Raw genomic sequence first — 11,764 nt, forward strand, 5'->3', positions numbered from 1 at the left:
AAAATTCTCTTCGGTCTGGCACAAAGTGCAAGGGGGCGGAGCTTTTCAGAGTACTTTTTTACACTCAGTTTGGAGAATTTTCATTAACACTGCATTATAGTGTTTTAGTAACTCTAACCGAGTGCATTTCCTTTAACACTTGACAAGTTACACTGTAAAGAGTTATTTTTAAAAAACCTGTTTTAACTCTGAATATTTACACCAACACTGCAGAACATAAGGAGGCATTTTACACCCACTGGTGTTGAACTGACTCTTATAGAGTTTACATGTTCTGACACTGCTTATTTGACACTCAGGATTTTACTGTGTACTGTCTTGTGAACAGTTGGTTGTTGAATATATTTCTTTAAATGGTATCTTTTTTAGATGAGTTACTCTTGTACTTTGAATCTTGCTCCTGACAAAGTATGAAAAACTAAAACTAATACTGAAACTAATGAAACTAAACTAAAACTAAGCAATAAACCAAAAATAAAAATGAGCAAAAGCACTCTGAAAACTAATTAAAACTAACTGAATTAAAGAAAAAAAAAAGTAAAAACTAACTAAAACTAAACGATAATGTAAAATCCAAAACAATTATAACCCTGGTCTGAACAAGACCAATAAAGATATACAAAATACAAAAAAAATAAATAAATGAATGAAGTTTTTAAAGTAAAATGGTAAATGGACTAGTTCTTATATAGCACTTTTCTGCTCTGGTTTGAGCACTCAAAGCGCTTATACAACATGTTTACCCCATTCACACAAGCACTTCCACGATTAACTAAGCTAAGTGCTTTTTATTATCTAACATTAACACTCCAACTCTTGCGTCAGAGAGCAACTTGGGGTTAAGTATCTTGCCCAAGGATACATTGGCATGGAGTCTGGAGTAGCCAGGAATTGAACCACCGACCTTATGATCAGTGACAAAAAGGAGAAAAAGATCGTTCACCGTTTAACCAGCTGCTTTTACACAGCTGTGCTTCGCACTCACGGTTGCAACAGTAGGCGACATGAGCTACGCAGAGGTGAGGACAGGTGATGCTGATATGAAGGCTAGCCGCTCACTTCCGGCCTTTGTGGTCTTCGTGGGCTGCGAAGGACCACGTGGGCCGGGTCCTTCGAAGGATGCGACCGCTGAATTTGGACATTGTGCGTCGATATAATCTTTATGCCTGGAACTCGTGCACTGAGAAACGTTCCACGGTGCAAAGTGCGTTAAAATTTTTAATTCGTTATTTTTCCCATAATTAATTAATCAAAATTAACGCGTTAAAGTCCCAGCCCTAATAAATAATCAAGGTTTCTCGCACTAACATTAAAAATTATCAGGGCCTTACGTGCCAAGCATGTTTCCCAAAGTCATGACAGTTGAACAAGATTATTACATCATTGAGGTCTGAATTTATCAAGGTTCTTGTACAGGACATATTTTCACAGCTGAACACAGAGATTAATGCATCTTTTTATAGATGTGAGAATACTCTGACCTCTGGTTTCACATTTTATCTGCTCCCTGTGTCTCTATCTAATTTATTTGAATTCTTTGAACCCACTGCTTCAGACACTACTTAGTTATTTGGTTCAATCGTTGTTTGGGTCAGGTACAGGGTTAGCACACCTTTTCCAGGATCAAATTCAAGCACATTCAAGGTCAATTTTCAAGATTTTCCAGCACATTAAGGGGTCATTCACAATTATCAACATTTTCCAAAGTTTACAAAGAGTACTCTTTTTCAGACCCCCCCCCCCCCCCCCCCCCCCCCCCCCCCCTCCCTCCCTCCCCAAAAGTGTACAAAGAAAGTGTTGATATTTTTTCATGACATTTAATTTCTCCTTGTTCGGTGGTATTTTAATGTAATAGGAAGAATTAAAAACACATCCTGGTGTTGAAAAATTCTGAAAATCTTGGTATTAAATATATTCTTGCCTATCCATTAAAACATTGTACTGCACTACATGTACGCAAAATGTACATGCAGCCACACTGTATACAGTGGCAGTGGAGCAATTTACAGTGGTATGCAAAAGTTTGGGCACCCCTGATAATTGTCACGATTTTCCTTTATGAATCATTGGTTGTTTGGATCAGCAGTTTCAGTTAAATATATCATATAGCAGACGAACACAGTGATATTTGAGAAGTGAAATGAAGTTTATAGGATTTACAAAAAGTGTGCAATAATTATTTAAACAAAATTAGGCAGGTGCATAAGTTTGGGCACCCTTGTCGTTTTATTGATTTGAATACCTTTAGCACTAATTATTGGAACACAAAATGTGTTCTGTAAGCTCATTGACCCTTGACCTACATACACAGGTCGATCCAATTATGAGACAGGGTTAAAACAACTCTCAAATGACCTGAAAACAAAGAGTGTTCAACATCATGGTTTAGGGGAAGGATCCAAAAAGCTCTCTCAGAGATTTCAGCTGTCAGTTTCCACTGTGAGGAACACAGTGAGGAAATGGAAGACCACAGGCACAGTTCTAGTTAAGGCTCGAAGGGGCAGGCCAAGAAAAACCTCAGATAGGCAGAGGCGAAGGATGGTGAGAACAGTCATAGTCAACCCACAGAGCAGCTCCAAAGACCTACAACATCATCTTGCTGCAGATGGTGTCACTGTGCATCGTTCAACTATTCAGTGCACTTTGCACAAGGAGAGGCTGTATGGGAGAGTAATGCAGAAGAAGCCTTTTCTGCACACACGCCACAAACAGTCGCTTGAGGTCTGCTAAAGCACATTTGGATAAGCCAGCTTCATTTTGGAATAAGGTGCTGTGGACTGATGAATCTAAAATTGAGTTATTTGGACATAACAAGGGGCGGTATGCATGGAGGAAAAGGAACACAGCATTCCAAGACAAACACTTGCTACCCAAGGGTAGCCAAAAACGTCTGGACTCATTATAATGCAGATACAATAATGCAGTCATAAATATATTTGCAAAACAAGTCATTTCTTCGTTTTATATATAAGCCTTTCACAAATCCTATGCACCACAGTCTGACAGCCGACAGTGAGTTTTCTTACACAGAACTTGGCAACAGTGCCCACCGCCAATCACCAGATTGTCATCTATGCTTATATTTGTGCGCAACAAACCAGGAACATGTAGAATTAATGTACATACCTTCTGAATAAAATTCATCATTGTTTTCTGTGGTTTATTGCGTACAGCTTACATTTTTGATTCAGCTTTTTGGAACAATACTTCCAACTTCTTTGTTGAATTTATCTTCCTGCTGCGCCGCACTCACAGCTTATTCCTGTCCAATATCGTTATTGAGTCTTTCTGTGAATCGATGATGGCCTATTTTAGAAAATTCAGTAAAGCCTTTGAATTGATCTGCCATATCGCTGCAGACCAGGCAACGGCGCAGTGGTGTACAAGTGAACGAGAGCGCCTCATTGGATGTGCGCAGCTGAGTTCTACGCTGTTGAATTTACTCGCGAGGAATGAATACCTGCGCTCGTGGAATGACATTATTTGCGGGGATTATGTTTTTTTTTTTTTTTTCCTTGAGCGTAACGTTTGACTTAAAAGTATTAAATATTCGTCTGATCCATAATTGGAATTTGCAGTTTAACAGCGCACGAACACTCGTTAAAACGGCCACTCTGTCTTCGGGGGGAGGGGCGTGGTCACAAACAGACTGACCGCTCACACGCAGACGCGCAGGCCAGACTCACTTTACCACTCATTTTATTGCTGTTTCATAACCGAACTGTTCAATCAGATAGCTATATTTTTATTTACAAAAAAAAAAAAAAGCTGTTACAATTTCAAGCACTATATCCAAACTTCAAGCACTTTTCAAACCTTGAAAGGACAATATTAAAATTCAAGCATTTCCAAGAATTTCCAGCACCCGTACAAATCCTGCAGGTAATGGTTTTAATTCCCCTCTGCTCTTTAGTTTTGAGTCAGCTGCTGAATTATTATTTGCTACTAATTGCATTTAATTTAATCACATGCTTGATTCAGTTTTTTTTAAAGTGATCAACTGATTGATTTACTACATAATTTGAATGATTTCACTTTGCAACATTGTAATCTTTATTAAGTAAGAAGAGTAAAAACAGGTCCCTACAGCACCCCTGGTTCACACCTTTTGGGTGCGAATTCACATTGATTGATTCACCACTTGATTGGTCATTGCATGAATGCAACTTTATTCATTAAATGAAAGTAGAAAAAAGGAAAAATTAAACAGCAGGTTCAAGTCCCACTTTGCTCCAAGCTTTAAAAATTATCCATTGAGTTTTGAACTTCAAATCTTTTCATATTGAATGATATAATCACTCTTTCCACAGGCAATATTTTTATCTTTCACAACTCTTTATATTGATTGGTAATTAAACAAACTCGAGTTGAAGAAAAAAAAGACTCTTTGCTATCCCTGTGCTCACCTACTGGTTGCACATAGGAGTTGCACTTAGATTACACAAACTTGAACAGGAAAAATGGCCCAAGGTCATCAGCTGCCATAGCCATCTCACTCATGGTGGCCCATTTCCCCCATTTCAATATCTTATGTTTTTTTTTTCAGCTGCTTCAACTCTTTCAGCCAATCAGAATTAAGTTCTTTGCAGCATTTCAGCACCAATCATTCAGCAGCAAGCTAGTTCTAGTTATAATGGATGATGCAATTTAACACTACAAATTGCAAAAAAGAACTACATACATGTACACGTCAAAATTTATTAGTAAACAAAAATGAACAAAACAAACAAAATTACTTTTTTAAAGTTCTGGCGCCCTGTGGCTGGGGGGATCCCACAGCCCGGAGTTGGGGGGAGCCAGGGGGGGGGCGCTGTGGGGCTCCCTCCTGACTCCCCATGGCTTGTCTCCCGGCAGCGGCAGGTTGGCGGTGGGGTGGGAGGCTTCATCCGGGGTGGTGGGGTGTCCTGTTAGTGATTATTTTTACTCTGAATAAAGGACAAATCTTTAAAGGTAAAAACTCCGGGAAATTACTTAATAAACAGTTGATCAACCAAATAATAAACAAATAATACAGACAGAGAGCAACTGATCAGAAAGTTCTAGACTAACTTCTCTCTTTCAGTGCATCTTATCTTGTTTTACTTTTTTAATTAAAGTGTTTCAGGTGTCTTCCTTCACAAAAAACATGTTTACCTGACTGTCCGCCGAGCTGCTCCTCCTCCTCCTGCTCGGGGGCTGCGGCACCAGGCTCCTCCTCCTCCAGCACACCGGGCTCCTCCTCCTCCTCAGGCTCGCTGGGACCCTGGCACAAAAAAACGTAAATTTCGTTATAAAGCATTTTAAAATCAATGTTCACATGTCAACAGTGTGTCTACAGAGGTGCAGGAATGCATCTCCAGAGACAAGTGTTGACTAGGGTTTAATCCCGGGATCTGGGATTCCCGGGAAATGCGATCAGAACCGTTTCCCGGGAAACGTTAAGACGGGGGAAAGCGGGAAAAAAGTTGCGCAAAAGAAAAGAGCTTCAGAATGTTAAATTGAAGGAAATATTGAGGGAAGGGTTTGTTTAATGCGAAAAGCATTACTCTTCATTTCAGGCACATTCAGCCTCCGTTTAAGGCTTCAGTCTTCATCTCAAGCGTTTTAATAGAGGTATTATTACACAGTTGTACTTTTTTCCTCTTTAATTTGTTGAGATTGTAGGCAATGTGTTTAGCTTACGGTATTTTGTATTATATATTTTATATTATTATATATTGTTATATTGCATTATATAGCCTATAAAATATGCCTGCCCTGAACAATAAAGAAATATCTGTTTAACTTCGAGTGTTTCTTTTCCTCGTTTGCAGCCGCTTACTAACAATCAGAATTAGGATGCGGGCCTAATGTGTGAAGAAATTATCATGAAATAGATTGCTTTAACATATTTCGCTTTTAAAATGGAGTTGAGTAAAATGTATATTTTTTTAGGCTATAAGGATCAGCCAGTTTTTCAAAAGACGATTCATAACGAACCTACTTTAACCCTCAGACACGGTGTTATAAATTTGCTGTTGCCAGAATGGCAATGACCAAGTCGTAGTGCATTACTCAAGGCCCTGTGTTATGTCATGTTATATTGTAGTACGGTAGGTAACTTTTCAATGACTATTAGACAGTGGAACGGTGTGCATTGTGGACAGCATTCCACTGGTGGAACGGTGTGCACTGTGGACAGCATTCCACTGGTGGAACGGTGTGCATTGTGGACAGCGCAAGTGGCTGAGCCTTTATCAATGCTGTGTGGAGATGAATTGTATTGTTTTGCACCAGCAATTGTGAAATAGTTTTCAGTGTTTCAGGTTTCTTCCTTCACAAAAAACTTGTTTACCTGATAGTCCACTGGCGCCTCCAGTGGACTGTCCCAGTGGTGGAAAACCACACCCCACCGAAGGGGGGAGCCAGGGGCGGGGTTGTGGGGTTGCAGGAGCCTCCTCCCTCCTGGTGGTGGGGCGTCTATTTGGAGGGTGGGTGGGTTGGTTGGAGGGTGGGTGGGGTTTCCCTGTTAGGGATTATTTTTACTCAGTGAATAAAGGACAAATGTTTAAAGGTAAAAACTCCAGTAAATTACTTAATAAACAGTGGATCAATCAAATAATTAAATAATACAGACAGAGAGCAACTGATCAGAAAGTTTTTACTTTACTTTTTTAATTAAAGTGTTTCAGGTGTCTTCCTTCACAAAAAACTTGTTTACCTGATAGTCCACTGGGGCCGGGCTCCTCCAGCTCTGACTCCTCAGGCGTGCAAGGCTCGCTGGGACCCTGCCACAAAAAAGTCAATATACTCAGCTCAACTCAACTTTATTTATAAAGCATTTTAAAATCAATGCCATTGGCCAAAGTGCTGTACACAAGTAAGAGCAAACATGTTTAAAACACACATAAAAAATAAAACCACAATTAAAACAATAAACAATAAGAACTAACATCTCATCTTTGCTGTAACAATGCACTGAAGATTCGGCTTGGAGGATTTATGAATAAAGGAAGCTAGCAAAGTCGCACGGCTGTTACCGCACGATTCTTCTGAATCTGAAATAGCCTCCGGGTTCTGAAGGAAGTGGGCTGCACAGGGCGGGGTCGACAATTCCCAGTTCACTGGTTCGATTAAGCTCTTGGTTATTTCAGAGTTAGTCTGAGATTTTTGCTTTTACAAGGCACGAGGACAGTGCTGGAGGATTATGATGTTGGACACCGGATAAGTGGTGCTACTTGGCCAAGCTGCATTTATGGAATATTTTGTACATATTGCTTGTGTTTGTAGTTATTCTCTGCTGTAAAATCTGCTTTTGAAAAATATCATTCATTTATCGTTGTTAATTGCTGTAAACTGTGCTCTAACTCACTCACTCACTCACAGACAGACAGAAGCTCAAATTAGCGTTTTGCTTAATCTGATATTTAACTCTAGGTGCATTAAATCAGGTTCACTTGTGGTGGATTGAATGAGTGGTAAGTAGTAATAGTTTGGTGGCCCTTTCACACCTAGGTGTGATTTTTCACACCTAGGTGATAAAAAAGCCTTGCGCGTGCATGTGAGGTGCGTGTGCGCGTGCGTGTGAGGTGCGTGTGCGCGTGCGTGTGTCCGTGCGTGTTTGCGCTGACGTGTGATAATGACGTATACGGTATCCGTTCAAATCAGCTGATCTCATTGTCTCTCCTTACAAGGGGCCTTTTTCCCAGACGGACATCAAAGAGGTTCAAACTCACAAGACAGTGGCTAAATAAAAATACAAAGGTGAATAATCTAATATCCGAGCCCACCTGTGGTGCATAACGCACACAACACAGTGCCTAAATTAAAATACTATGGCTAAATAATAGCCGTATATCCTCCTCAACAGTAGGGTTGTTCATTTACATACAGTAGGTCTGAGGATCCCGGTCTACAGATCAAAGGGTTATGGGGTGTTACCAGACTCTGACTGAAGCCTATGTTTTTATTTACAGTGTTTCAATCCAGCAACAATTCACACGTGGTGGAGTGTACCAATCATCCGTGCTAGACAACGGCTTTCGTGAAATAACAATCGGAGGGGTAATTTCAAAACAGTGGGTCGTTCACCCATACAAAAGGTTTGTGCTTTTATAAAACAGGGAACAGGAGAGAAGGCCGTCTCAAACTCTCGCTTGGCAAGACGTGTAGCTTGATTTCTTTTTTCCCCGAGTTTTTTTCTTTTTAAACGGACTCCGGAGCATCGCTACACACGGACTTTTAAATGGATTCAGGTAAGCGTGTTATTTTACACAAAATTATGTGAAAACAAAATGTATTCTGTATAGTATCTCATTTCTTTTTTAAAAACACACAGTTTGGTTTTAGACAACAGTGGGCAGAATAGAGACTTCAGGAGAAGTGTACGTGATGTAAGAGGTGACTGATTTCACTGATATATATATATATATATATATATATAATCACTTTTTTTTCTTAAAAATAAAAAAAATCTTTCTATCTAATGTTCCTTTGTATACCAGATTATTTCATCCATCCATACAAGAATGCACGCGGTCAGATAATACGAAGACCATTGGGGGAGTTACGGATCGTTACAAACCGTAAGTCTTTTTTTCTTTAACAAGTTATGTCTGAATTAAATCCAACACAACTTTCTCAAACCCGTGTTGTTTTTTCATAGCATTAGCTGAATCGTCAAGAAGGGAATCTGAAAATCGTGGGTGAGTAAAACCAATTTGGTTTTTTGTTTTTTGTTTGGGGGTGTTTTTTTGGATTTATATTTGATTTTTATTATGTGATATTCATTCAGCTATTCATACCACCGCAGATCAGTTCATCACGCTGGAACAGGAGGAGGACGTCACGGGCCCACGAGTGGATTCTATCGCTCGGAGCGCGGAAGTTTGCGTGAGGACATTACAGCGTCTACGAGAGACACAGCGATCGCAGGACCATCTTCACATCCTACACTACATCAATCGTGTGTAAAAAAGGATAGCCTCGCTCTTTTGAACGATTACTTACGTAGGCTGAACAAGAGCGAACTTTGCTGCGAAGACGAGTTGGTCGAGCAGGTTCCAGCAGGACAACAAACCATCTCATCTGAACCAGGACAACAAACCATCTCATCTGAACCAGTACAACAAACCATCTCATCTGAACCAGGACAACAAACCATCTCATCTGAATCAGGTGACAACAGTCCCTCTTTTTGCTGTGCTACAACTCCACAATGTATGGGAGTTAGGGGTCCCGATAATAATGTGCATGACATAACTGATGACGCATTGAATGAAGCTTACAACGCATGGGTAGCGTCAACCCCGGCTCCTGAAGGCACCAGTCATAATAATCTTTGTAACCCCGAAGTGATATCATCTGTTTTAAACTCTATCAAAACCAGGCATTGTACCAGAGAAACAAGCCTTACTGAATTAAAAGAAACAAGACAATTCGTTGTAGAAATTTTAAACACACAGTTAGCCGTTGTAGATATTTTAAAATCTATTTTAGAGACCGTAAGTATTAGAATACTGCAAGGTCAGGAAGCTTCATCCGCTCCTTGATCTCAGATTATCAATGGAGCCCCAGAAGAAAAAATTTAAATCCTCTGGCAGTTTGAATATCGATAATAACAAACTTCGTGCACAACTACACATTTTAAACATATTGAGTAATCACATGGTTAAAACATGTGATGATTTAAAAAGAAGTGTAATGAACACATCCTCTTTATCAGACAGTGTTGAACCAGTGGCAGAACCATGCAATACACACGCTGTAACTGTTAACACAGACAGCAATAATCATTCTTCACACACCCACACATTTTACATTCCAGATGCTAGAGCTGATGGTAATGTCTGCACAACCATCGGAGCTAATGCTGCTAGTGAGTCCAATGCTCTGGGTGTGTCAAACATCTCATCTCATAGCTATGATATGGATGACATACTATTAGCCCCAGACATGATTGATTTTTGCGATGACGATTGGTTGTTTCAATCGCCGTCTCTGATGAGCGATAGCCTGTCTAATGTTGGTTGTGCTGCTAATGTTAGCAATGCTGATAGTGCAGTTGTCACACTCCCTAGAGGTGGGGGCGTGCACTGTGTTCCTGCAAGTCCGTCTGGTTTATCTGTTGCTGCTGCTGCTAGTGAGTCCAATGCTCTGGGCGTGTCAAACATCTCATCTCATAGCTATGATATGGATGACATAGTAGTAGCCCCAGACACGATTGATTTTTGCGATGACGATTGGTTGTTTCAATCGCCGTCTCTGATGAGCGATAGCCTGTCTAATGTTGGTTGTGCTGCTAATGTTAGCAATGCTGATAGTGCAGTTGTCACACTCCCTAGAGGTGGGGGCGTGCACTGTGTTCCTGCAAGTCCGTCTGGTTTATCTGCTGCTGCTGCTGCTAGTGAGTCCAATGCTCTGGGCGTGTCAAACATCTCATCTCATAGCTATGATATGGATGACATAGTAGTAGCCCCAGACACGATTGATTTTTGCGATGACGTTTGGTTGTTTCAATCGCCGTCTCTGATGAGCGAAAGCCTGTCTAATGTTGGTTGTGCTGATAATGCATACATACAGGCTGGTGATGGTGATCATCTCGTGATACCGTCGTCCTCCAGTCATAGACCATGTATAGATGTTACCAGTGTGCGGAGTGATGTTACCACAGACTGTGTGGATTCCATCCATTCTGATGTGAGTGGTATTTTGCAAAGCGGTGGAATGGCTAGGGACATACCTGTTTTTAATGGGCGTGAATTCAGACAGCCCATAGATTTCAGAAACATAAGATTAGATAATCCCAGCCAAGCACCTGCAATACTGCGACAATGTCTAGGTAATGTTATCGATCGTGCGGTGGGCGAGGTTCCCCCATCTAGTGTTTTGAATGTTGTTTTAAGAGGGCCTAGCTTATCTAGCGACGTACAAGCTGTGTTAAGTTCAGATAACGATTATAATGCTGATGTTTTTCTCGATGAGATAGCCGCTGTTATGCAAAGTAACGATGACACACTTGGCGATGATGAGCTTGAGTTCATTATCAGTGTTGCGCTGAACAGAGGCGGTGGCCGTGGTAAACGTTTAAAACTAAAGAACGTGTTTTACGATGAAATTCTGGCTAAAAAAGGACAGCATCTATACAGCCCAGACAATGACGACAACATGTGTTTCAGCAGGTGTCTCACACACAAAATCCATCCAGAAAAAACCGAGTCAGAAAAAGACGACATAGCTAGACAGACACACATAAATGCAGGTCTAGACATAACAAAACAGGTAATGTTGTCAGATGTCGGTAAATTTGAATCGCTCTTAAACATCAAAATTGTAGTCTTCCACCACTCTTCTGCAGGGCGTAAACGCGTGCAGCCTTTCCACACAGACACAAAAGCAAAACCCGACACAATTTACCTGTATCTCCATGATAACCATTACTATTTGATCGAAAACCTCACAGGATTTTTCGGCTGCTCGTATTTCTGTAAACTTTGTTACAAAACATACGAAACTCCGCTCAGACATAAATGTTCAGAGACATGCAATGTTTGTTATACAGTTACATGTAAACAACAACAACAACAACAACAATCCGGGCCGACCATCAGATGTAAAGACTGTAAACGCATTTGTAAGTCTTCCATCTGTCATCAATACCACAAAACACCTGATCCGATACATAATAAGATACCGTGTGCTTACATGAGATACTGTGACAAATGCTGTAGCGTGTATACACCCAGTAAGAAATCACACCACGTCTGTACGCCCCCGAAGTGTCCACACTGTCACGAAGCGAAAACTC

This window comes from Archocentrus centrarchus, chromosome 8 (assembly GCF_007364275.1).
Source record: "Archocentrus centrarchus isolate MPI-CPG fArcCen1 chromosome 8, fArcCen1, whole genome shotgun sequence".
In the NCBI taxonomy this organism is placed as follows: domain Eukaryota; kingdom Metazoa; phylum Chordata; class Actinopteri; order Cichliformes; family Cichlidae; genus Archocentrus; species Archocentrus centrarchus.